The sequence below is a fragment of the Dipodomys merriami genome, unplaced genomic scaffold (genome assembly GCF_024711535.1).
Source record: "Dipodomys merriami isolate MVZ:Mamm:240054 unplaced genomic scaffold, mDipMer1.0.p SCAF_24, whole genome shotgun sequence".
Lineage (NCBI taxonomy): Eukaryota > Metazoa > Chordata > Mammalia > Rodentia > Heteromyidae > Dipodomys > Dipodomys merriami.
In genome coordinates, this window is record NW_027203826.1 from 23,773,563 (window position 1) to 23,800,993 (window position 27,431).

Below are 27,431 nucleotides of genomic sequence, written 5' to 3' on the forward strand. Positions count from 1 at the left end.
CAGGAAGTGAAAATATTTTCCGGGTGTAACTGAATTGTAAAGCCACTGCCGAATCCTGTCATGAGAAACATGCTTTACTCAGGAACAGAAGGAAGGGATGCAGTTAAAGGTATTGGCAACAAAGTCCATTCTAGCAGCCATTTTCCCATCAGATCAGACATATTTCAAGATTTTTGTAACTGGATTACTACACTACTGGATACCAGGCAGGGTAATAGGTCCCTGTGGAACTAGTGTCCGAATAGCTCTAAAATGGATCCATTCATCAACAATGCAATTGCATATCGAAGCTTGTTTCTAAAGATTTCTTCTGAAAAGTGTATTTTTAAAAATCAAACTGTTATTGAGATTTTACATGTTTTTTATTTTCAAATCAAGTCTGCTATTTATGTTAAAATGTTCATTTCAAAAAAAACAAAAACAAAAACAAAAACCCTTACATATCCTGAATAAGCTAACCTTTCCCATCTGGTTGAGATTCTAGGATATTTGGCTTCATCTTGTTCAGAGAAACAGAGCAGGCTCCCAGAGCAATATGTTGCTAGGAAACCTTCCAAGCTTATTTATCTTGTGCTGTGGGGTGATACTGAGCATCTACCTGTAATTGGCACAATGTGAAATGGGAAAAAGGATGGGGGAGAGAGTGGCAGGAGAACTGATATGAAACTCTTGTTATTTATGAAGTAATAAAAAGAAAACGAGAGACTTCTGTTTTTAAAACTGCATTTCAGGAGTAAATAAAAATTGTATTTTGTTTTAAAGAATGGAATCTAAAGCTAAATCAAAAATTTTCACACTGGAGAAGAAATAAAGATGGAGAAAAACCTTCTTGTATAAGCACTGTGCTAAAATTGCAGAAACTTGAATCCTGTTTTGGTTTCTGTAGTCATGCTAGCGAAAGGAAAGTATCTGCAGAGATCCTATAATCCTAACTACTCAGGAGGCTGAAATCTGAGGATTGCAGTTCAAAGCCATCGGAGGCAGGAAAGTCTGTGACTCTTTTTTTAATTTATTTCTATTTTTATTTATTTTATTTATTTTTTATTGTGAAAATACTATACAGAGGGGTTACAATTACATGAGCAAGATAATGAGTACATTGTAGCCTCCTCCTTAGTTTCCCCTTCCCATCCCATCCCCCCCCCCCCCCCCCACCACCAAAGTTGTAAAGTTTGTTTTTCAACTTAACGACTTGTATTTCTCATTGTTGCTATGGGTCCACCTGAATCCCTATTTAAACGGATTTGTTTTTCCCTTCCCCTCCACAAGTTGGGTGACTCTTATCTCCAATTAACTACCAGAAAACAGGAAATGGTGTTGTGGCTCAAGGGGTGGAGTGCTAACCTTGCACTGAAGAGCTCAAGGACAGCACCCAGGCCCAGAGTTCAAGCCCCAAACCAACATAAGTAAATAAATAAATAAATAAATAAATAAATAAATAAATAAATAAATAAATAAATAAAAACCTTTTCAATATGGAGTTTTAATTCAAAGAACAAAAGGTGACTAAAACTGTTTGAATTGAAACAATGAATTATCTGAGTATCAGTACCAATATATTATTTTCCCCCTTAACTTAAATCAATGCATTTGAAAGTGTACACTTGAAGAGGCATTCAAGGGATCACAACTCCTCTTAAATGTTTACCTAATTTCGGTCCTGTGAACATTTTTTGCTTTTCCAGCACTTCCTATTTGGTTATTTTCAGGAAATGTCCTAAAAAATTCACAAGTGTTTTATGAGTACAAATGATAAGGAGTACTACTAAGAAATAGTATTTAAAAAAAAAAATCATACAGGGCAAGGGATAAGCTTAGTGAGTAGAGCACTTGCCTAGGATGTATTATCACCATTTAAAAAAATAAGACCAACCAACCAAACAACTAGAAAATAAAAGTGGATATCTAGCCTTTGCAAGATATACTGTAATGAGTATGCCAGCAATCATTCAAATAGCCAGCCTAGCTCTGACATACTGGAATTGAAAGTTACATCTTTGGAAAACATTATTTTAAGTTAAAACCAATTGTTTTGAATAGTGAGTTCATGCTGTTCTTTGTCCTCTTATTTAAACTTGTACTAAAAATATGTTATACCGAAATAGTAAGTGTTGAAGGGACATTTGGTGACTATCTAATAAAATCTCTTTCTTTTCTAAATAGTACTAGAATTTGAACTCACTCCTGTACACTTGCTAGGAAGGCACTCAATCACTTGAACAAAAGGCACTAAAACTTTTTATTTTAGATGTTGTTCAGATAGTATCTCCTGTTTTGTGCTCAGACTAGACTAGCTCAGTTCTCCTATGTATTACTCCAGGCCACCATGTCTGGCTTTTTCTGTTGAGATAGGAATATTATTTCAGATATTAGGTGAACCCAGGGAAATTACATGTCATTAAATGAGGAGAACCATTCTGACTTTACTTGGAGTGAGATATGAGTACTGCAGAAGAAACAAAGAAATCTGATCTTGGCGTGAAGGTAGTGGCAGAATTTCCTTGGCCAAAGAATGAATGACACTTCTACAAGCTGGAAATGTACTCTCCTAGGAGCCTCTAAACCAGGAATATGGTCTGAACAATATGAGGAATACTCATATTCTTCTGACCTACACATCTATAAAGTAATATACATGTCTTTTTAGCTACAAACCTTGTAACTGTTACAGCATGATAGGAAAGTCAAATAATAACTATTAATTGGGCTTATGAAATGTTTCAAACAAAACATAGCTCAAAGTCTTATCCCTTTGGTTGAAAGCAAGATTTAAAAAAATACACCTACTCTTCATTTAACTGACAGTAAAATACTGTGACCTGCTAAGTTTTATGTTATAAATACAAAGAAACCAAACTACACACAACATATACTAGACAAAAATCACTTGGTCTGGTAGACATGCAGAGTCACATGGTCCTTTGCTGCTGTTGCTACCATATCAATAATAGCAACTAGCTGTGATATTTGTTAATTTGCCATCAGTTCTTCCTAAGGATCAGGACAAACAACATCTGCTGGGATCTTCGTTATGGTTTAAAAAAATGTATTCCTTTTTAAAAATGCCTGTTCAGATTCTCTAAAATGATTTCATGCCCAGCATTTTGAAGGTTAAACTCAGTCTGCTAAATCAAATGGGCTTTTTCATCTATTTGCCCTATGATCGCACCCAGTAGGTTATAGTTCCAAATCACTTTATTAACTTTATTAACTCCACTTCTAGTAATAGCCTCACCTGCTATTTATGGATGAAAGTAAGCCTTATTCAGCTTAGAAACAATAGAGAAAAGAGTCTAATACATTTAAGAAAAAGTGGAAAGAGAATGATCAGGCAGTATTAAACAGTGACTTTCAATAAGAGGAAAAGAGAAAGCACAGTAATTACTTGTCTTAGCCTTTAACTAGTTGTGCTCAGTCAGATTTGGGAGAAAATAATTACAAAACCATACCAGTTAATTGTTCCTTATAGGAAACACTTGGGATCAGAAATGCTTTGGATTTTGGTATATTTGGTACATTGTGGTATATTTGCAAATATATAGAGAGATATCATGGGTACTCAAGACTAACCAGGAAATTCATTTATGATTCATATATAAACACATAACAGGTGATCTTATACAATATTTTGACTGAGACCTGTTGTAAAAAATCAGTTGTGGGGGGGGGGGGAGGATTGGATGGCGGTGGGTGGGGGGAGGATGGGAAGGGATGGGAAAGGGAAACAAAGGAGGAGGCTACAATGCTTGATAAGAAATGTACTCATTATCTTGCCCATGTAATTGTAACCCCTCTGTACAGTATTTTCACAATAAAAAATAAAAAAATAAAAAAAATCAGGTGTGGAATTTTCCATTTCTGGCTCAAAGAGTTTTATAATCTGTAGCGTTTAAGATTTAGTTTTCAGAGTAGGGATGCTGAACATGTACATCTAACTTTCCATTTTGATCAGCAGTGATTGGCATTGAGAAAAATATGAGATTATTCATATCAAAAATTTCCCTAATAGTTACATAGTGATAACTTGGAAAAATGGAAAGTAATTCTCCTAATAATCCTATTAGGCAAGGTATTAAGAATTTATAAAAAAGAAAATATTTTTCCCAAGGTTATGCAGCTGATAAATAGAGTTAAGAAGCTCTCCTCTTTAACTGGTGTGCTCTACTATCTCTGGGACCAGAAACCTAAGCCAGAGCACTTAAGAAGCTGACAGTCATAACTAGACAGAGTATCAAATGTGTCTAATTACCACACAGCTTCTTAAAGTGCAATAGAAGGTGATCATAAAAGATATAAGGGTGATCAAGAGGAAAATTTTGGGGTGGGTCAGAGAGGAAGAAGCCAGATAGTGAAGATAGTTGTCAAAATGACTGAGTTAGGTCAGCTTCCTCATCCCATTAAAAAATCCAGCATTTCCTCTGTGCTCAGAATGAACATTGATTCAGCAGTCAATTATAAAAGCTCTTTGGGGGATGGGGAGGTGAGATTAAGAATCTGTTTCTCGTATGTATGTATGTATGTATGTATGTATGTATGTATGTATGTATGTATGTATGTATGTATGCATGTATGTCAGTCGTGGGGCTTGAACTCTGGGCCTGGGCGCTGTCTCTCAGCTCTTCAGCTCAAGGCTAGCACTCTACCACTTTAGCCACAGTGCTACTTCCAGCTTTTTCTGTTTATGTGGTGCTGAGGAATCGAACCCAGGGCCTCTACCACTGTGCCACCTTCCCAGCCCCTGCTTCTCTATTTTAGAAATTTAAAAATAATTGATGAATGCAAATGGTAGAAAGGCACTCATTGTTTATTTAAAACAAAAATAAAAAGACTGGTAGACCCAGGTTAATACTTTCCAAAGCAAGTGGAAGAGCCTACAAAATGAACATAATAGGCCAAAGATACTGTTATGTACCACTCGTGTTCACTACAGAAAATTTCTAAGAATGAATTATTCCATTTAGTACGCTAATCACTCAATGAAGTAAAAAGAGATATGAAGTACAGTGTCACATTTCTTAGAAATTAAGGGGGATCAGGGCTTTCAAGGTAGTCACAGTGACATCAGCAAGAATTTATCAAGATCCAGACACAAAGTGGATCAGTGGTGACTCAAGTTTTAATAGTTTAGTAGTTATAAGGGACTTGGGAAGAATTACACAGACAGGAATCAAAAAAAGACATCTAAGGAGAGAGATTTTCAATGTATATATGTGACAATGAAGTAGGAAAATGGAAGGGATGAATGATGAAAAGGGAGAGATTGATGAAGATACACTATAACTGACGTGTTGAATTGAAACCCTTTGTATAACTACTCTAAAAGATATTAAAAATAAATAAAATGTAAAAAAAGAAAACAGTTTCCTTCTTATCTCATATATTCTTGCTTCATATTTTAAGAATATCTATATTGGTGCCTACTTTATTATAGTGCAGGCACATCACTTTTTACAAAATGAATATAGATGCATTGGAGGGATAGACTCAAATGACTTTTACTGATAGGCATTCACAATCAAAGACAATCTGAAAATAATTAGTCTGTGCTCTAAAGTAGACTTTTTCTTTGGTGGTACTGGAGTTTTTGAGCACAGGGCCTTCTGTTTGCTAAGCAGGCAAACTACCACTTAAACTACAATTCCAATACTTGTTTCTCTTTTTTGGTGCTGGTACTGAGACTTGAACTCAGGGCCTTGGCTCTGTACCTAGCTTTTTTGCTCAAGGCTCGTGCTTTACCACTGAGTCACACCTCTATTTCCACTTTTTGGTAGTTAATTGAAGATAAGAGTTTGACAGATGTTCCTGCCTGGGCTGGCTTCAATGCATGATCCTCAGATTTTAGTCTCCTGAGTTGCTAAGATTATAGGAATCAGCCATGAACATTTGGCCCAATCATTTCTTTTTTCTTTAGGTTATTTTCCTAGATAAGATCTAGCATTTTTTTTTTTTTTGCCAAGAGCAGGCCTCGAACCATGATCCCCTTGCCAATTTTATGACCTCCCTCTTACTTGGGACCCTAAGTATATATCACCATACTCACTTGGGCCAGCCTTGAACTGTGTTCCTCCCCATTTCTGCCTGCTGAGAACTTGAGATTATAGGTGTTAGCCACATGCGGTCTACACTGGATATCTTTTAGTTCCCTTTACACCTCCCGATCCTCTCTTGCTCAGGCTTCTGTCCAATAGATGTAGCAATTTCAATGTAAAATTCAGAATCAAAAGGTCTGAGATGTGGTCAGCCATGTCTATTTTTAAAATGCTCCTCAGGCAATTCTGATATGTAGTCCATTAGATAACCATTGCAGTAAAATGCTGAGCACTAGGATGGGAGAAGTCAGAACCACCCTAGAAAGGCTTTTGTGAATTGGCCTATAATAACCAGTTTTCAGGTGAATATTCTAACTTTCAAATAGTCCATTTATTTAAAGAAAGGTTAAAAGAGATTAAATTTGAAAGATTAGAAAGGACTGAATAATATTCTAAATTATTTCAACAATCTCTCTGAGCATTTTAGATATAAGGACAAATTTTAAAGGTACAATCATACTCTTCAAGAACAATTAATTGAGCAACACAAATTCTCTTTGATACTTTCAGTAGTTTTGGAATTAAATAGGATTGCATCTGAAACATTTCTCCACCAAATACTACCTATATAACTTCATAAGCAATTTAAGCATCCTCTTCAAAACTTCAACTTCTCTCTAGGGTTCTGGGGTTGGAAATCAGGGTCTTGCTCTTATTAGACAGGTACTCTACTACTTGAACTATACCACCAGTCCTTTTTTTTAACTTTATTTTTTTCAGATAGGGTCTTGCATTTTTGCCTAGGGTTGGCCTTGGAAAATGGATTCTCCTACCATGCTTTTTGTGTAGCTTTAATGACATACATAACACCATGCCTTGTAGGTTGAGATGGGGCCTCATTAGCTGTTGGTCTGGCTAGCCTTGAATGACAATCGTCCTGATCAGCTGGGATTCAGTTGTGGTTAAACTCAGTCTACTTCTTGTATTTTATAAATGTCTTCTTAAGCTGAGCACAGAAGTGACAGTGCAAGACTAATCACTCAACATACAGTTTAAGCCTTACGAAGATGAACTAGGTGTTAACTACTATAACTACTTACCAAACAAGTCTAAGACTTACTTACAAGTCTAAGTAACAAGCATAGACACCATAATAATGACAGATTCAAGATATGAAAGCTAAAGCTTAAACTGTAATATTTACATAACTATCACCTACAGTGTCTGTTGTCTAACGAGTGTTGGGCTCTTCAACCCAGTTTTGCTCAGGTAGCCTTATCAGTAGCTATTGCAACTAATACTTAACTAGAAAGCTAATGAACCTCAGATACCATAATGCCTTTAAAAAAAACAAACTACAATGTTTGATAGGAAATGTACTCATTACCTTGCTCTTCTAACTGTATCCCCTCTGTACAGTATTTTTACAATAAAAACATATTTAAAAAATAAAAATAAATAAGTGAAAAAACCAAACTGAACACTTTTACCCTGATTTTTTCTTGGCAAACTAGAAAAAAGAAGGTGAAATCGTTTCAGGGGTGGATAAATCAGAAGTTTAATACTGGGCAAAGCCTGCTTAAAATTCCATAAAGTCTTAAAGTGGGAAGACTGAAATGATTACTTTCTCCCCTTCAGACTTCTGAAAAAAAGCATTGAGGACATAAATCAGCCAGGAGATTTACAGCCAAAAGCCAAGTAACTTACAATACTAGACTCAGTAAGCATGTTAACATTTCTTTAGTCCTCTATCTTCTTAGCTTATTTCCTAGACTTTTCTTTCTCTTCCTACAGTAACTCATACCGTTGTATACAAGTAATGCTAAGCACTTTTCACAGCAGCAATTGCAGCTGCTGTGGGATAATTACTATTCCTTCCATTGGTTTTTAAATTTATTTATATTTTGCACATGAAAGAAAGAGGGGAAAAGATACTTAGCCCAATTTGGGCTAAATTATGAAAACTAATTCCTTTTCTCCCTGCAAAAATCAAGAAACAATGATAGCTTAGTATACAATATTGGATGTTCTTCTTTTTTTGGGGGGGGGAAGGGCTTAATAGCTACTATAATATTCCAAGTAAAATTCCAATTATTATTATTTTTTTGTCAGTCGTGGGGCCTGAACTCTGCGCCTGGGCACTGTCCCTCAGCTCTTCAGCTCAAGGCTAGTGCTCTACCACTTGAGCCACAGCCCCACTTCCGGCTTTTTCTGCTTATGTGGTGCTGAGGAATTGAACCCAAGGCCTCATGCATGCAAGGCAAACACTACCACTGAGCCACCTTCCCAGCCCCCCAAATTCCAATTCTTAATGAGTTTTAGGTCTGAAATTTATCAATTGAAAATTTTAGTATCATTTTTGGAGGATGACAGAATGACAAGAGCCAGAAATTAAAATCATAAGATAGTATGCATGGTATGAAACCTGACTACATACTGATAGTACTGATCTGGTTCCAGGGATTGAACTAATGAGATATAGTTCTGAACATGGGTTACAAAAAGCCAATACAACTGGACATTCAGAGCAAGCTAATCAAGCTTATTTAAAACTAGACAATGAGACAGAGAGAAAGGATCATGGGGAGTCAAGTAGGACACTATTTTCTATTAGAATCCAATGAAACACTCACAACAGTGTTTTTTTTTTTTTTCTTCCACAGGATGCTAAGAGATCTGAAGCAGTCCTTTTATGTTGGTTGTTATTGGCAATTAGATCGAGTAGATACATCTCTCGTTAAAAATAGCCAGAGTAGACAGAACCCTACAGACATTTATGCTATATGTATATGTAAATCTGTCTTTATAGAGATTCAACTTTACAATATCAAACTATCTGAGAAGGAGAGTTAGAAAGACAGAAAACTTAATGTATCACAGTAACTGCAATTTTTAAAAATCATCTATTCACCAGGGCATGGGTGCTCATAGATGTGATACTAGATACTCAGAGCCAGCTGGGACAGGAAAGACCTTGAGACTCTTACCTCCAATTAAACACCAATTAAGCCCTAAGGGGAGCTGTGTCTCAAATGGTGGCCTTAAGCACAGAAGCTCAGGGACAGTGCTCAGGCTCTGAATTCAAGCCCTAGGACCAGTTTCTCTCTCTCTCTCTCTCTCTCTCTCTCTCTCTCTCTCTCTCTCTCACACACACACACACACACACACACACACACACAAAATCATCTATTCACTTACTCATTCCACAACTATTCACTGAATATTTACAATGTAACAGGCATAGTCATCCTGGAAGAAATGTACAATCTGTCACCCCAAAGAGCTTCTTGTTTAGTGAAGGAAATAATTGCATGCTTAAATAAACATTGCACTTACAGAGTAAGTTGGTGCTCTGAAGGAGAGGTAAAGGTGGAGGGTGATTATAGTGGCTCTTACTTTAGTTGCTCCTCTGAGGAATAACAAGGAAGCCCAGTTCAAATAAGTCAACCAGTAAACAGTAGGGAGAAAAGAGCTCCAGCACAGAGAACAAAACATGGCGGGAAACCAGCTTACTGCAAAATGAAAACCAAGGGCCCTTGTTCAAAAACTTAGGATTTCACAATGTCATGATGGAGCATTACACCAAGTTGTATAGTTATACAGATCATGCGTCCATGAAGTCAGCTTGGGGAAGGAAGGAAAGGAGGCATTATTGAGGGATTGTAGCCTAGATGTTGGTGCAGAGTGAGGGAAGAGTTTCTAGAGCTAAGGAAGTCTGAGAAGCAATCAGCCCCAAGTCCCAGGCAAGCTCTAAGGAACCAACCTCACCAAATGCCTGCTACCTTCTCCTTCACAGTTACCCTCTATTACTGAATATCTGTTGTGCAGCTGAGGATTTGGCTCAGAGGCATTTGCCTAGCACAGACAAGGTTAAGCCCAGGGTGCTACACAGTGACCCCACCTATATTGAGAGGAAGACAAAGATGCCAGTCTCAGCTCTTAAGTAGCTTATAAATAATCTTATAATTTAGTCAAATCCACTAAATTCTACAAGAAAATTATTAGCATTATTTGTAGGAGTGTCAAGTCATGAAGATTACTCACTTTGATTAGGAATGGAGAAAGCAGGCAGACCTACAAATTGCTTTGTTTCTGAAATCTATGTTTATAATTGTTTCTCATTTATTTGTTTTTTTGTTTACTTATTGTTATACACACCCACACAGCTTCAAATTGAGTAAAAATGACAACAAGAAAAAGAATTGTCCTCAAAAATAATTATCCATCATTATTATCTAGAGCCAGACTTGGAAGGAACAGCAATATGAAATACACTGGGGAATGAACTTTTGAAAGACAATGATAGATATACAACAGTACTCTCCTCTCATGACAGCATGAGCCTAATATTTCTTATAGGACATTAATAACATATTAAAGTTTATAACAAGTTCCTTGATGAAAGAATTATAAACTATCTCTGTACTGAACACAGCACATGACTTAGTGCCTTGCACACAGCTGACATCTGTTGAGTTAATGAGCACATATATGCACTTCCAAATACTTTAGGGAACAGATTCAGCAGTGAGTCACAGGGACAGGAGGAACCAAAGTGTGAGTTCCCAGAATCCAATAAATTTGATGCTTATGGTTCTCAGGTTCTGCATGATTTCTGTTACCCTCATACTGTCGTGTTTAGGGAAAAAAATTAGGTAAAAATTTTACAAATCCATCAAGATATTTAGGATAGACTTGAAGGAGGAGCTAGCATGTAAGTACTGTCATGCAGAGATTTTGCTATTAACCATTCAAAAAAGTGTGTGTTTTGTGTGTGTGTGTGTGTGTGTGTGTGTGAGGGAGAGAGAGAGAGAGAGAGAGAGAGAGAGAGAGGGGAGAGAGAGAGAGAGAGAGAGAGAGAGAGAGAGTTTTTGCTTTTAGGGAGCTTACAGATACTAGCATCGCTTTGAAGACAGACATACATGGGTTTCTTCCACACTACCAGGTAGGAGTCATCTTTGATTATGCTTAGACAACAAGCCTAAACAGTGGTCAACTTCAAGAGTCATAATTCAAGACTTAGGCTGCTTGACTTGGCAGAACTTTGTTTGTTTTGGGTCCAGTCATGGGGCCTGAACTCTGGGCCTGGGCGCTGTCCCTCAGCTCTTCACCTCAAGGCTAGAGCTCTACCACTTGAGCCACAGCGCCACTTGCGGCTTTTTTCTTTTTGCTTATGTGGTGCTGAGGAATCGAACCCAGGCCCTCATGCATGCAAGGCAAGCGCTCTACTACTGAGCCACCTTCCCAGCCCTTGGCAGAACTTTATATATGTAAACCATCCAAGATCAGAAGACCCTGTATAGTATTTCTGGCCAGTCAAGTTTACAAGAATGTCTGATGACCTTTATGCCAATTAGAAAACCTGCCTGTAGGAGAAGGTAACAATGCTCACTATGAAATGTACTCATTACCCTGCTCATGCAACTGTAACCCTGCTGTACAAGATTTTTATATTAAAAATTACAATAAAGAAGAAAACCTTCCTGTAGATTTACATGCAAGTAGGTTAAATTTACAGTAATTATCTCCTAATTAAGTTTTTCAGTGCCAAGCAACTACCTATATTAGAGTGCTACCCCTATTTCATATTAGTGCTTCAAATTTTACTTAACAGTGTATAAAATGAGACAAATACAGTCAGTATGAGCTGGAGTATTTCATGTAAATTACAGACAATATTACAGTAGAGCAAGACTGTGAGAGGTACAGAGGGGCCAGGCATTCCACATGAAGGGAACAGATCACTGTTTTTCTTTTTTGCTTTCTACTTTCCATAAAGGAAACAGAAGAAAACTTCCACAGGTCAATGCATGGAATTTCAAAATATTGAGCCTACTAACTATGCCAAGCAATTATGTTTTCCTGGATGAGGAGCTAGATGACCTGGCATAATAGGCTGGAAAGACATATTGGAGCCAGACTACAGCTGATCTAGGTTGTCATTTGGCAAAAGCACAAACCTATTCTGGAAGTGATTTCAGTGAAGGTGATAGCTCTGAAGTAAAAGACATACATGGCCTTAACAGGTGTTTGCATTCTTAATATGGGAAGCAATTTGGAAATATTAAAGAACCTAAAAATGACTAAATATTTTTGAATTGTTTTATAGCTTCTAGGATTATGGCAGAATATTTGACATTAGAATTGTCTTTTAAAAGGAAATCTTGTTATTGTAATGTTAAAAAGTTATTGAGCCTTTAAAATAGGGGCTGGGAATGTAGCTCAGTGGTACAGTATTTGCTTACCATGAATGTGGCTGTGGGTTCAATTCCCATTACTTCAAATAAATGGATGAATGAAAAAATAAAATAAAAAAACAGAACATTAAAGGATCCACCTGATTTAAAAATGTTAATCTGGTAATGGAGTGGGTGCTAAATTTAATATAGAAAAAGCAACAGGTAACAACTGAAAGAATATTTAGGAAGTTATAAAAAAACAAACTATGAGCAAAAGCCTTGGTGAAGACAATAGAAAAGGAAAGGAAGAAACCTAAAAAAAAAAAAAAAAAAAAAAAAGAGACCTCTGTAAAGAAAGTCTTTCCTGTTCTTGCCTAATTTCAGTTAGGACAAATGATCCTCTTGCTTGGAATTTGTCTACATGACTCATTTAATAAGCACATGTCTGTGATGAACTTTTCCTGGCATACAAATTTTCCTAAACCCACTAGGATGCCTTAAGGGAAAAAAAAAAATCCCTACTTAAACTTGGTATCTACTTCAGCCTAACACAATTTGGACTGAATAGTTGGTAGGTACCTAAAATATTTAATCAAATAAGAATATTCTAAATGTGTCATGGTTGAAATGAAATCTGTTAATTACCTACACTGCTAGAATAAAAGAGGCAGGTGAAAGCTCTGCCCATATATTTTCCCCCGGTGTGGGTATTAGAGGAGATATGTGATAACATGGAACTGCAAAGTTGAGACACAGAAATCTACCTGACATAGGATATTTTTGTCTCCTAAATGAGAATTTGCAATAACCAATTAAAATAAATGGTGATTTTTTTCCAGATACGCTAGAAAAAGTCCATAATTACCTTTGGTCTGTGGAGTAACTGCTAAAATAATGTATTAAGAATGAGGTTAAGTTTTTTTTTTTAATACTATGCACTTGCAATGTTCCTTAAATCAGAACTTGTTTCTTTAATTGTGGAGGGAAAACCTTGACAAAAAAACACTATTCATGTTAAATTCTTAACACATGAAGAATATATATATATAACAGTGATGTCCCTTTAAAAAAAAGAAAAAAGATTTCTCATTGTTGAAAAAAGGTGAATCAAATGATGCTCTAAAAACGTACTGGAAACAATGTTGCATCTTTTTTTTTCTTAATGTGTAGGGCAAATGAAATGAAAATATATTTTAAATTATGCTTGGACACACCCAGGTAAAAGAAGGCCCACGAAACCAGCTTGTTGTATTCTTTGCCCTCAGGTCTAGGTTTCTGGGGAGATATACACACCAAATGGCTACTCTCTTGGGGGTAGGATAACATTTCTATTCCTATTTCTGTGCAAACTGCATTTCAGTTCTCACCTCCCTTCTGTTCAGCCAGTCTCTCTCATTTCCATGGGAACAGGAGTTGAAAGACCTCCCCAGCAGCTGTAAGTAAAGCTAACTCACAGACTGCAGCTGTTTGAATGTCAGTTGAGAGCTGCAAATGACAGTTTATAGCTGCTGTTAAAATTTTTAAATGATGTTTTCCCTAATAAATTCCCCACTGTAATAATTTACTAAGGAAAACTGACTATATTGCTAGTGCAAAGCCTAGCCTGTCGCTGTCTTTCAAAATTCCAATATCATTTATAATTTTCAAAGGCACACCTGCAGTAGAGATGCAGTAAAATGAGAGTACAGTTGTCAAGCCCTTCTGCTGTCACCAACCACCTCTAAACGGGGGATATGGAAAAGATGCTGAGATGCTAATTAAACTGAGAATGGATGGAGAAAGGGAAATACTATTTGATTATGTATCTATGTATGTGTGTGGTGTGTGTGTGTTTTAGGGGTCAGTAAAAACTGGGGCTTGAACTCCTGGGCCTGGAGCTCTTGTTCTACCTGAGCTCAGTGTCCACTGTTAGTTTTGTGTTGGTTAATGGATGTTAAGAATCTGGCAGATTTTTCTGCCCAGGCTGGCTGCAAAAGACTATCCTCAGATCTCACCTCCCGAGTAGCTTGGATTATCGGCATGAGCCGCCAGTACCAGGCTTTATTTAATCATATTTTATTACAAAAAAAAAACTATGCCAAAATTATCTCTACACTAAGGGCTGAAACATCAAGTCTGCTGACTTGGCAAAGATTAACACTTGAGCGTTTGAGTGAATTCTTTAAACATACAGTACTGTTATTCAAACAACTTGGTGCAGAGTTTGCATAAAAGGTATCCCTGTATTTATTTAGCTATTGAACTTGAAAAAGACTGGCAAGAACTTACTTAATCTATTCTATTTCTCCTGAACATCAAAGGGCTATAGAAGACACATATAAAAATGGTTTGTGAGGAAAATGTATTATAATATTTTAGCTCCAGGGCAAATATTCTCATTGATAACCTAAAATTAATGCTATCATTTGAAACATGAAAAAGTTGAAAAAGAAAAAAAATTCTTTTCATTTCACATGTCCATAACTCAATTTTATCTTTTTTTTTTTTTTTTTTTGGGTCCGGTCATGGGGCTTGAACTCTGGGCCTGGGCGCTGTCCCTCAGCTCTTCAGCTCAAGGCTAGCACTCTACCACTGGAGCCACAGCACCACTTCCGGCTTTTTTTCTTTTTGCTTATGTGGTGCTGAGGAATCAAACCCAGGGCCTCAGGCATGCAAGGCAAGCGCTCTACCAGTGAGCCACCTTCCCAGCCCTCAATTTTAAGGTTTTTTTTTTTTTTTTTTTAACTCTTTTTAGAAGAAACCCAAATTGTTCTCTTTAACTTAGCTTCAACTCACACATGCCTCAGGCAAACAAATTGTGTTGAATTTCTAATACAATTCAGCAAAATGGTGTCAAGAACATTAGCTAACAAGATAAAGTATTCTAATAGACTTTTTAAAGTCTAAATGAGCTCATTCTTACCACAATTTCCAAGGTGATATTTCCAAGACAAAAATATGAGAATATGGAGGAGCACTAAATTAGGATATCTAGTTTTCATTGTTGACAAAAGGAAAGTATAGGCCTGTTTATTTCAAGAAAACATATATTATGTGCCTACTTATCAACTAGTGCCAGGTACTGGTAATACCATTATTTATAATTAAGAACTAGTTTTTAACTACTAGATATTTATTTTAATATGGTAATATTTTTGATAAACTACTTTAGTCTTACAAAAGAAATAAAGTGGCTCCATTCTTCACTACAACAAACCTCTATGAATATGAAGGTTATCCAAAGACAGTTTTGGAAATGTCACTTACAATATAATGTAGTATAACATATAAAGCGCAGATTATCACTTGAAAAATGAAAGTGACTTCTTAGAATCTAGGATGGATTATAAACATGGGACCAAAGTAACTTGTAAATTATGAAATTTTCTAATTCTCTGTGAAGCTTCTTCTGTCTCTTTTTATGAACAAATTTCTACTAGCAAAATATACAAAATAATTTAGTGTTTAGAGCACTTTGTTGCTATAAAGTATGCAGGTAGGTTTCATTAATATACAGGTTCATTAACACTAAAGTTCATTAACAAAGATGGAAACTACTGGGAAACTGCAAGTTAAAGAACATTTCAATTTAATCCAACATGCTTTTTTCCTGCTAAAATTCATCATCTCTTTAGATTTGACGTTTTTATCAATTTCATTTTCAGTACTAGACTTTACTCTGTGCTAAAGACCAAAGACACTGGGCTAATGACAACTTTTTCCTTAACCAGCCACAGGACTTTTACAAAATGTTACAGTGTCATGGTTCTTAAGAAAATCTCACAAAAATGTTGAAATGATAAGTATATACAGTGTATTCAAAAAAATCTACTGTTATAACTTTCAGAATTCTAATGTTTTCATAATTTTTCAATGGTAATGATTTTCTATAATTAATTGTGAGAGATTATACATACAGATACATAGAGACAGGACACAGTTAAGCTATAGTCCACTTTAAATGACTTACTTTATATCCTAGACTTCGTAAATGTAAGAATGCAGTTATTTGCTGTTTGTAGTCTACAAGAGGTCTAAAGAGATCTAAGTTCAATACCTAGACATTCTCAAAACTAAATAGTTTTGAATTTAGGAACTGATAGTTCCAATACATTTACAAAAATAATCTATGATAATGATAGGAAAATACTTCCTAGAGAATTAAGAAAATGAAAAATCAGAACTATCAACAAATATTTCCTTTTGATTTTTCTTGTTTTTATAAAGGCAAGGTACAGAGAGGTTACAGTTTTAAGAAAGAAATCTATTAACAGAACCTTGAATTTGACTGGAAAGCATTTTTTTCATTCAGGTAGTATGTCATATTATCCCTTTTTGCTGACACAAAAGCCAGATTTATGTGGGATATATCTGGTTCTGGAATCTAGCTAATCCAGTTGAGGTGAAAGTTACACTAAACTTGACTTTGCTCTGTTCTCTATAAACACAGTTTTCATTATGTACTCATGCCACTCAAGAAAGAAGTAAGACTTCTGGATAAATTGTTCTACCTCAGAGCCTGTCAAACTTCTGATGCAGATTTGTGATATTATAAAAAATATAGTTCATTAACAATACACTTTTTCATCAGATGTGAGAGTGAAGTAAGTAACAACAATATAACTTCCAGGGCTTTGATACTGATGTAACCATCTTTGATTCCTACTCCAAGTGTTTCTATTAAGCCTTAAAAAAGTTTCTAAGCCAAGCTGGGAGCCAGTGGCTCATGCCTATAATCCTAGCTATCCAGGAGGCTAAGATTTGAGGATTGTGATTCGAAGCCAGCCCAAGCACAAAAGTCCCCTTGAGACTCTTATCTCCAATTAAAACAAAAAACAAAAAAACAAAAAAAACCCAGAAATGGTGCTGTGGCTCAAGAGGTAGGACCCTAGCCTCAAGCACAAAGAGGCTCAGGGACAGTGCCCAGGCCCTGAGAGTTCAAGTCCCACAACCAACAAAAAAAAAAATTTCTAAGCCAGGGGCTGAGAAGTTGGCTCAGTGGTAGAGCGCTTGCCTTGCATGCATGAGGCCCTGGGTTTGATTACTCAGCACCACATAAGCAAAAAGAAAAAACCCGGAAGTGGTGCTGTGACTCAAGTGGTAGAGCGCTAGCCTTGAGCTGAAGAGCTGAGGGACAGGGCCCAGGCCCAGAGTTCAGGCCCCACGACTGGACCCCCCCCCCAAAAAAAAAGTTTCTAAGCCAAAAAGGGATATAGAAATTAAATTCCTTGATTTTTCTCTAGATGAATGGATTGGGCTTTCTGTGGACAATAGAGTGAACACTAAAGTGCTACTGAACCAGATCAAAAACTTACATTTCTGGGATGGCTCTAAACTCTTAAGAATGAAGTCCCAAGGCCTTAACACTTATGAGTCTTCCATATGCCATAATTAACCTAGATACGTTATGGAATACGAAATGGCGACTCCCAAGCATGAGTATCAATCATTAGTATGTCTCAGAATCATGTGGAAGGGTTGTTAAAACATTGACTACAGGACCCCATTTCCAGAATTTCTGATTCAGTAGGTCTGAGATGGAAGCCAAGAATTTCAAGGGGCTGTTGTTGATCTGGATCTAGGGACAACTCTTGGACCTTTGCTCTAGTTTCTTCCTTTTAGAGTGAATTCCATGCATTTCATTTTTAAAGTTTGTTTTGTCTTATTTTGTTTGTTTGACATATAGTTTTACTATGGTTCCCCACACTGGCCACAAACTCTTGTGTTCAAATGATCCTCTTGTTTTAGCCTTTGGAGGAGCTGGGACTACATGTATGCATCACCATGCCCAGCTTCTACTGTGTGTGTGTGTGTGTGTGTGTGTGTGTGTGTGTGTTTGTGTGTGTGTGTGTGTGTGTGTGTGTGTGTTTTGATTTATGATTGTCCTGGGGCTCGAACTCTAGGCCTAGGTTCTGTCCCTGAAGTTTTTTTGTTCAAGGCTAGTACCATGCCCAGCTTCTAGAGGGTGTGTGTGTGTGGTTTTTGATTTATGATTGTCCTGGGACTTGAATTCTAGGCCTAGGTGCTGTCCCTGAGCTTTTTTGTTCAAGGCTAGTTCTTTACCACTTTGAGCCACAGCTCTACTCATAGCTTTTTTGTTGATTAATTAGAGATAGACTTACAGACTTTCTTGTCCAGAGCTATCTTCAAGCTGAGATCTAGAGCTCATCTTTCTGAGTAGTTAGGATTACAGTTATAAGCCACTGGCACCCAGCTGTACAGTATATTCTTAAGTACTCTTCAATCATCCTATTTTCCTTTGTATTAAAATCCAGGAAAAAAAGATTGTAGGTTAGCCTATAGTGAGGTGACTGGTACTGAAGATGTGAGCACAACAACCATGCAAAAGGATAAATATGCACACCCTGTATGGTGTGCCAGAGCACAGCAAAGGCAATTAGAGCATTCACATGGAGTAATATTCTGACATGGATATGTCAGGGACCAAGGAAAATGAGAAAAGTATCTACATAATTCAGGAGGAACAGAAGAAATGACAAGCCTTGTCATGTACCTGAGAACTCACCAAATAAGGACTCAGATCTCTCACTGTTCAGAAAAGGGAGTTATAATAATAGAGACCACATCAGAATTAGCTTTTGTGGTATTGAGCAGAAAGTAGAAGCAACAATATAAAGAGTCCAAAAGCCTATAGCTAGAAAAATACATGACATTTTCATGAGAGAGTACTTTAAAATTATACAACTCTTCCATTCCTAGTGAAATGATTAGAGAAAGAGCCAGCATTATCGTAATGAAGCAAATTAAAATTATGCTCATTTGAGAACAGATCTTATGAGAAAAACCATTGTATCACCTGTATGACATTCCAGCAGGACATATATCCTAAGTCTAGTGATGAGGAACCAGTAGATGAACTTAAATACAGAGATATTTCACTAAGTAACTGGCTTGAACTCTTGAAATATATTAACACTGAAAGTTCAAGAAAAATCAAGAAACTGTTCCAGATTGGTGACAGTTAACGTCTTACATTAAGAAGGAAAAGTTCTAGATGTCATCTTGAGGTCCTCCCTTGTTTACTCATTCTACCCTGTGTACTACCTTGTTATCAACGATCAAGAACTTAGTGAGTCGAAGGGTTTTGAGCAAATATCGCTCACACTGGCAAATAACTACATACAAAAAACAAGAAACACCATCACTATTACCAACAAAAACAACAAATATAGTAATAATATATTATTGTCTAATATATATAACATTATACAATATATATGTACTATAATATACTATATGTACAGTTATATGTACAATGATACATTATTATTGTATATAATAATAATTTAAATATTACTTTAATGGTTAAAAAAAGGCTAGTCTCAAAAATCAATGCTTAGATACAAACAGGAAGCAGACAAATATATTCAGCAAGAGGCCAGCACATACAGCCTTTCACTTCATATTTCTGTCACTTTATTTTAGGAGTAACCAGAAAGTAATAAAAGCCAACACATGGCAAAAATGAAGTTAAATACTATTGGGGCCTTCTGGTATAAAATAGATGTCATCTTTTTACTTTGTGCTGTTACTAGAAGACTGATAGCTAGTGGTAAATATCCATCTAAAGGGTCACTGGTTTATTTGGACTTAAGATGGCTGTTGCCTGCCAAACATCTGAATTTGATAAAAGAAAATCTTAATGTATTTCAGAAATACCATAATGAATTCCTTTTATGCAAGTAAAATATGTTAATAAAAGAATCCTTAAAATCTTTCATTAAGAAATGAAACAGAGGGGCTGGGAAGGTGGCTCAGTGGTAGAGCGCTTGCCTTGCATGCCTGAGGCCCTGGGTTCGATTCCTCAGCACCACATAAGCAAAAAGAAAAAAGCCGGAAGTGGCGCTGTGGCTCAAGTGGTAGAGCGCTAGCCTTGAGCTGAAGAGCTGAGGGACAGTGCCCAGGCCCAGAGTTCAGGCCCCACGACCGGACTCCCCCCCGCCAAAAAAAGAAATGAAACAGAGTTAGAATGTCTGTCTGTTCTAAAAGAAAGTTAAGCTAAAACAATAATGGGAATATATTAAAAAGACACAAAGGCTATCTTGAAGGAACTTTAAATGACCAAATGAGGAACAATATCAGTACAAAACACAAATCATAGAAAATATGTAAACTGAATAAAATAGATTATTACTATGTATAGATTACAAATAAAATATCACTTTACATGAAGAAGAAAAAGCACCAGGGGTTTTTCTAGATCTTTCCTAGTTTACCAAGGTACTCTGCATACTTTGTTATATGGATACAAAACCTCCCTGTCTTTCCCCCTCTTTTCATGTATTCCATTGGCTGAGATGACTAATTCTAGTTTGGTACAACCTGGTCAAACACAAGACAATATTGATGGTTCCTTCCCTTATCTCCTTTGTAAAAACATGTAAGTCTTATCAGAGCCAAAGTAAGCTTTGATGAGTCTCAAGAACACTAGCTTCTATTGAACTTCAAAAGCCTCACAAGGCAAAACCTGAAAGATAAATGGTAAAATCATAATATATTGAAAGTCATTAAAAAGTCTTTCTTATTGAAAACCTTCAAAGTTAGGCTTGTAACTAGAATACTAGAATTTAAATCTCACTGAAAGCAGCAAGGATTCTATATTTTACATTAGAACATATGCAAAAGATATCTCATCATCTTTCTATTACAAATTAAAGGGAAAATATTCATTACACAGGAAAAACAATTTTGTTGGATATACATATTCATTCCCATTACCCAGAACCTAGTCTGGAGAAGGCACAAGTAAAGGATAAATGAACATTAAGAGCATTAAGAACATCTACATTACTCATTCTCGTTTAAAAGGAGGGAGCAATGATGGGATGCTTTTTAAGTGTTTCTTGTTTGTAATAGTTCATGTTGGTTCCCATCTTGATTGGATTAGGCTGGGAAGCACCTAAAAAATTAGAAAAGCACACCTCTCGGTGTGTCTATGGCTGTTTCTAGAAAGGGTTAACTAAGTGGAGTAGACTCACCATGAACATGGGCTTATAATAAAAACTCTGGGTACAGCTGGTAATCCTAGCTACTCAGGAGGCTGAGCACTGAGGACTGCAGTTCCAAGCCTGCCCAGACAGGAAGGTCCGTGAGACTCTTATCTCCAATAAACTACCAAAAAAGCAAAAAAAATGGGGCTGTGGCTCAAGAGGTAGAGTACTCTTCTTGAGCAAGAAGAAGCTAAAGGAAAGTATCCAAGCCCTAAAAAAGAGGACCAGCAAAAAACAAAACAAGAAACACAAAACCTCTGTCCATGCCAAAATAAATCTTGATTTAGATTTATATATTTTCCATTTAAATCTATAATCAGATATACATAACAACTACAGTTAATATAACATAACCAACTTTCACTCACATTTAGACATACTATACATCAAATCACATACAGTAAAAGTTAGACATAAAAGCTTATTATAGCTGGGCACTGGTAGTTCATTCCTGTAATTCTAGTTACTAGGTTAAAATCTAAGGACTGTGATTTAAAAGCCAGCCTGGGCAAGAAGTCCAGTAAGCCACCAAAGAGTCAGAAGTAGAGCTGTGGCTCAAGTGGCTTAGCCTGCAGCCCTGAGTTCAAGCCACAGGACTGGAACACACATGTGTATACACACACACACACACACACACACACACACACACACACACACACATTGTAAGTAATCCGATATAAATGGATTCTATTATGTTTCTATTTCTAGGTCATAGCTCTTTGAGATACATTTTTCTCTTTGTCCTCAATACAAAAATAGAAGAAAATAAGTACCAACTAAATTATTACTCAACAATAATGAAAACAAAATCATTAAATTCTGCTTTAAAATCAGTATGAATTAATCTATTTTCCAAGAGGTACAAGAAACTGCACTACAAGTGAGTGGTGCCATTTAAAGAAAGGTAGTCAGGAAAGGGATGTTCCTTCCATGAAGCCTAGAAGAACATCACCACCTCAGACTCAGATCTGTGGGTGCTGATCCACAGCTACTCTCAAACCCATGAAGACTGAAAAAAAAATTCCTATGGAATAAGTAAAAATGTAGATTTTACTTAAAAAATAAAAAGGAAGACAAGAGGACTACATCAAAATAGCTCTCTTTCGGCTGATTTCAAGAGTGTTTCAACAGTGAAATATAGAGAAAAAATATCTAAGCTACAAAGACAAACTTTAGTTTAATATGCCTTTAATATCTGTCTGCAGATGCACTGAGTTAGTTTTATTAACTAGAGAGGATTCAGAAAGGTACATCTTTAGGAGGCTCATTAAGAGGAAAGATTATGTACATAAAACATAACACAAATTTACACATGATAGGATGCAATAAACAAATATATAGTACAGGGAGTAAATGCTATATTGTAACTGAGCTAGATTTCTAGCAATGTGAACACATTCTTTCCAACTGATAGATAGCTGTATAAAAACACATTTAATATTAATTTATGAATTGCTTTAAAAGAATCTTAAGTTTACTTTCACCTTTGCAGAAAATGATCTCCTTAAGGGCTATAAAGTAATGCTTATATTTCATAAAAGGGAAGAAATTTAATTTTATCTGAGAGTATTTTTCCCTGAAGAATTATGTACCTTTATTTGCTTTAGTATATAACAATAAGAAATCACCTATAGGTCCATAAACATCAAATACATTTGTGGAGAATACTTCATCAAAGTAGAAGACAATATGAAGGACAACACTGAAGACAGCTGATTAAAACACCAAGACATATTAACAATTAGTAATTATTAGTGATTATATTAGTCTGCAGGGGCTTCCAGAACAAAGTACCACTGACTATGCAGCTTAAACAACAGAAATTTAAGCTGGGTGTTGGTAGCTCACACCTATAACCTTAGCTACTCAGGAGGCTGAATACTGAGGGGTGTGGTTCAAAGCCAGGAAACTATGTGAGATTCTTATTTCCAATCATCCACCAGAAATGCTGGAAGTGAAGCTGTGGCTCAAGTGGTAGAGCACTAGCTTTGAGCACAAAAGTTCAGGGAGAATGCTCGGCCCCTGAGTTCAAGGCCCAGGACCAGCATTAAACAAAATAAAACACTTCTGCAAGATGGAGGTCCAAGATCAGCCACTTAAGAGCATTCTGACCTGAAAAAAAATTCCTTAACTTCCAGAAAGTTTGTTAGGAAGAATAAATGAGATAATCCACAGAAGTGACTATGCCACCGTACCTAGTAAAGAGTTTACACTCAATGGCATTTAGAAAAGACTAGCTCCTATATCCTTGAGCTGCCAAGTTGTCAACAGGCCCAAGTCCTATTGGAAGCCATGTAGGTATTTCAGCTAAGAACTCTAACTGAATTTTGCTTTTGAGATGCTTCACTCCATGTGCCTGGCATAGATGATTCTAGCACTTAGTCTTAAAAGTCAACCCCAAGTACTTGAGTCTATCTTTACGCATTTACTACACTTAACCTAATAAGCACTATAGCTTAGCCTATCTGTCTTAAACATGCTCAGAATTTATATGAGCCTACAGTTAGGAAAAGTATCACCTAATACAAGGCCTATTTCATAGTAAAGTGTTCCTGAAGGGATCAAAATTCAAAACTGGAAGTACAGTTTCTATTGTGCAGTTTCTACATGTGTGTGTGTGTGTGTATATATATATATATATATATATATATATATCATAGATATTAGAGAGCTATAGATTAATAGAAACAAAGAGGACAATAAAGGCACAAAATCAACCTCATTTTAAAATTAAGAAAACTAAGTCTAGCCTACAGATGCCTGCTGAGTGACTGATCTGACATATGTATTTGTGTTTTTTTTTTCATTTTTAGTTCTGAGATTTTCCAAAACATAATTATTTCATAATATGATATTAAATTATAAAGAACATTTACTATTATTCAAACTACAGTATCTTTGGATGAGAAGACTCTGCTTTCTACTTAAGGCCAAGCCTAACTGTATTTCTGGATCAGACAATGTACTCTATGAACCCTAGCAGATAGCTGGTTCTCACTAAGTTAAGGTTTCTTGAAATGAAGAATTACTATGCAAGGTAGCTCAAAAAACTATAAATGATATAGCTTAACCTGAACTGAATGTAATCTAAATTGAATGTAATATTTTAAACTCTGCATTTTTAAATAAGTTTTTATTGTGAAAATACTGTACAGAGGGGTTTCAGTAACATGAGCAAGGTAATGAGTACATTTCTTATCAAGTATTGTTGCCTCCTTCTTTGTTTTTCCCCTACCATCCCTTCCCTCCCACTTCTACAACTATATTCCTCCCTCCCCGCCCCCTGCCTAAATTGTGAAGTTCAATGTTGAACAGTGTCTTTCACATATTACTGTTACAATGGGTCAAACTGTATCCCTATTTAAACATTTTCTTTTTTCCCTTCCCCTCCCCAAATTATACTGACATCAAATACAGTAAAAATAGGGGTTATACCATGGGGGAGGAACATACAAAGCAACAAAAAAAAATCACATGGTACCTTATAAATACGTTAGAAACAATAGCACACTTGTGTCCCTATCTTGGGGTTCATTTCACTTAACATTATCTTATCTGGTCATATGTACATAGCTTTTGACCTCTTCTGCTTGTCCCAGACATATACTTAATTATTGCAAGTAAGGGAAACCATAGGACCTATGTTTCTTTGGGCCTGGTTTACTTCACTACTATAATTTTTTCCAAGTGTTTCCATTTCCTAACAAATGGGGCGATGTCATTCTTTCTGATGGAGGCACAGAATTCCATTTGTGTGTGTGTGTGTGTGTGTGTGTGTGTGTGTGTGTGTGTGTGTGTGTGTGTGTGTGTGTGTGTGTGTGTGTGTGTGTGTGTGTGTGTGTGTGTGTGTGTGTGTGTGTGTGTGTGTGTATGCCACATTTTCTTGATCCATTCATCTACTGAGGGGTATCTGGGTTGGTATTTTTACTGAATAAGATTGATTAAGTTATAACACTATAATTACTCCTACACCATCAATTGCTATGCTAGAAATCTCACTGAGGGAAATTTTAGCAATTTCCACAAGAGTGTCTATATTGACAAAAGTCAATATACATTTTTTGCATAGGACTATCAAATGGCCCCAGAAACATCTGTCAAAAGACTATTTTTAGCCAAGTGCTGGTGGCTCATGTCTGCAATCCTAGCTACTCACAAGGCTGAGGTCTGAGGACCATGGTTCAAGAGCCAGAACAAGCAGGAAAACCTGTGAGACTCTTCTCTCTAATTAACCACCAAAATGCCAGAAGTGGAGCTGTGGCTCAGTGGTAGAGTGCTAGCCTTTAACAAAAATGTTGAGGAGCAGTGCCTAGGCCCTGTGTTTTAGCCCCAGAAACACACACACACACACACACACACACACACACACACACACACCTCTATTTTTTTTTCCTTGGCAGCTTTGTAAAAGCTCAGTTGGCTAGGGATATAAGGGTTTATTTCTGAACTTGGTTTTGCTTCCATGTTCAATGTACTAATCTACCCTTATCTGGCAAAAAATTATCATTTTGTTTTATCACCAGCATAACTGGAAATGAACTCATGACAATTACACATTACTGAAGACAGTAACATGGGAGATAAACAAAAACAAAAAAGTTTTATATTCATAGGCCAGGTAGCACACACATACACACACACACAATTTCATAGGGCAAAAAGTTCAAAACAGAAAAAAATTATAACCACAAAAATAAAGTGTTTTAACAAATTAGAGATTAGTACAGGCCTCAGAAGGCTGAGGAAGGAGGAGCTCAAGTTAGAGGCCAGCTTGGCTGACACAGAGAGACTGCATCTCAAAATAAAACAAAATTTTAAAAAATCCCATAGATTAGAAGAGATATCTTCATTTTTCTCCTTCAGTATCAGTTTGTATACACATTCTAGTTTTGATGTGGTATATGAAGTCAATATTCGAGTTTATCCTATCTTGTTATTCTAATACCTTCTGACAGATGCCCTTGCTTTAATGGTCATATATACTAACTACCACTTATCGAATCCCACATTCTAGTTGAAGAGAATATGTAAAATGGGAGGAGGTGGGTATATTTCTTCCTGTGAAAGAATTTTTACAAACCAATTCCCTCATTCCACTAGTGTAATCATGTTATTGGTTATATTAGTTGGAAAGGCTTAAAAGCATTATCTTTATGTCTCCAGAAAAAATTTTCAATACTAAAAAACAGCCTAAATATCTTAGTTAACTCAGGCTTCCTTAACAAAATGCCACAGATGCTTGAACAACAGTCATGTGATCACTACAGTTCTGGAGGCTGAGAAGCCTAACAGCGACTGCCAGCGACTGAGTTCTAGTCAGGATCCTGCTCTTGCTTTGAAGATGGATGCCTTCTTATTGCACTCTTTCATGGAAGGGAAAGAGAGGCTCTTCTACAAAGGACATGGACTGTATCACGGGACTCTACCATCATGACCTCATCTACACCTAATTATCTCCCAAAGGCCCACCTTCTAAAGGTCATATTGTAGTGCTAAGAGCTTCATCATATCCCTTTGCTTGTGGTGGTGGTGAACTCACAAACATTTAATCTACATCAAGAGAATAACATTCATGGGAAATCAGCATATTATCTCTCCAATTATACTGACATCTCATATGTATTTGGTTTTAGTCATGCTCTGCATAACAATGACAGGCCACAGGTACTACACATTGGTCTCATGAGATTACATTGCCTAGTGATGTTGTAACTGTTTTACAGTAAGTACACTCTGGTGTTTGCATAATGACAAAATCACCTAAGGATATACTCCTAAGAACACAATTTCATCAATAAACAACATATAGCAATACAATATAAATCTGCACAAAGCACTTACATGTAAAAGCTAACATTTTTGTGACTCTGGATTACCAAAGTGCTTTTAGACATGACACCAAAAAGTAACTCATAAAAGAAAAATACTAGTAAGTTAAAACTTTTGCTCTTTCGAAGACACCAATTAATAAAAAGAAATGCCATGGACTGGAAGAAAGTATTTATAAATCATATGTATAGCAAAAGACTTGCATTCAGAATATTGTAAACAAAGAATTCTCAGGATAACTTTTAGTTGTCTTAGCAGGTCAGCTAAATTTTAAAATAGGCAAATGCAGCTGAGCACCAATGGCTCACACCTGTAATGCTAGCTACTTGGTAAGCAAAGCTCAGATGCACAGCAGTCTGGGCTGGCCCAAGCATTAACTCAAAATCCCTCAAATAAACAAAGCA

The 27,431-nt window shown here is 36.4% G+C and overlaps 1 protein-coding gene and 1 non-coding gene across 10 annotated transcripts in view; one reads left to right on the forward strand and one right to left on the reverse strand.

The window, feature by feature from the left end:
• Nucleotides 1–27,431, reverse strand: part of Rabgap1l (RAB GTPase activating protein 1 like) — a 460,833-nt gene that overhangs the window by 31,446 nt on the left and 401,956 nt on the right. The window lies entirely within an intron of this gene.
• Nucleotides 824–911, forward strand: LOC138835889 (small nucleolar RNA SNORA81). Its single transcript, XR_011374776.1, has one exon. It is a non-coding gene; the product is annotated as a small nucleolar RNA SNORA81 (small nucleolar RNA).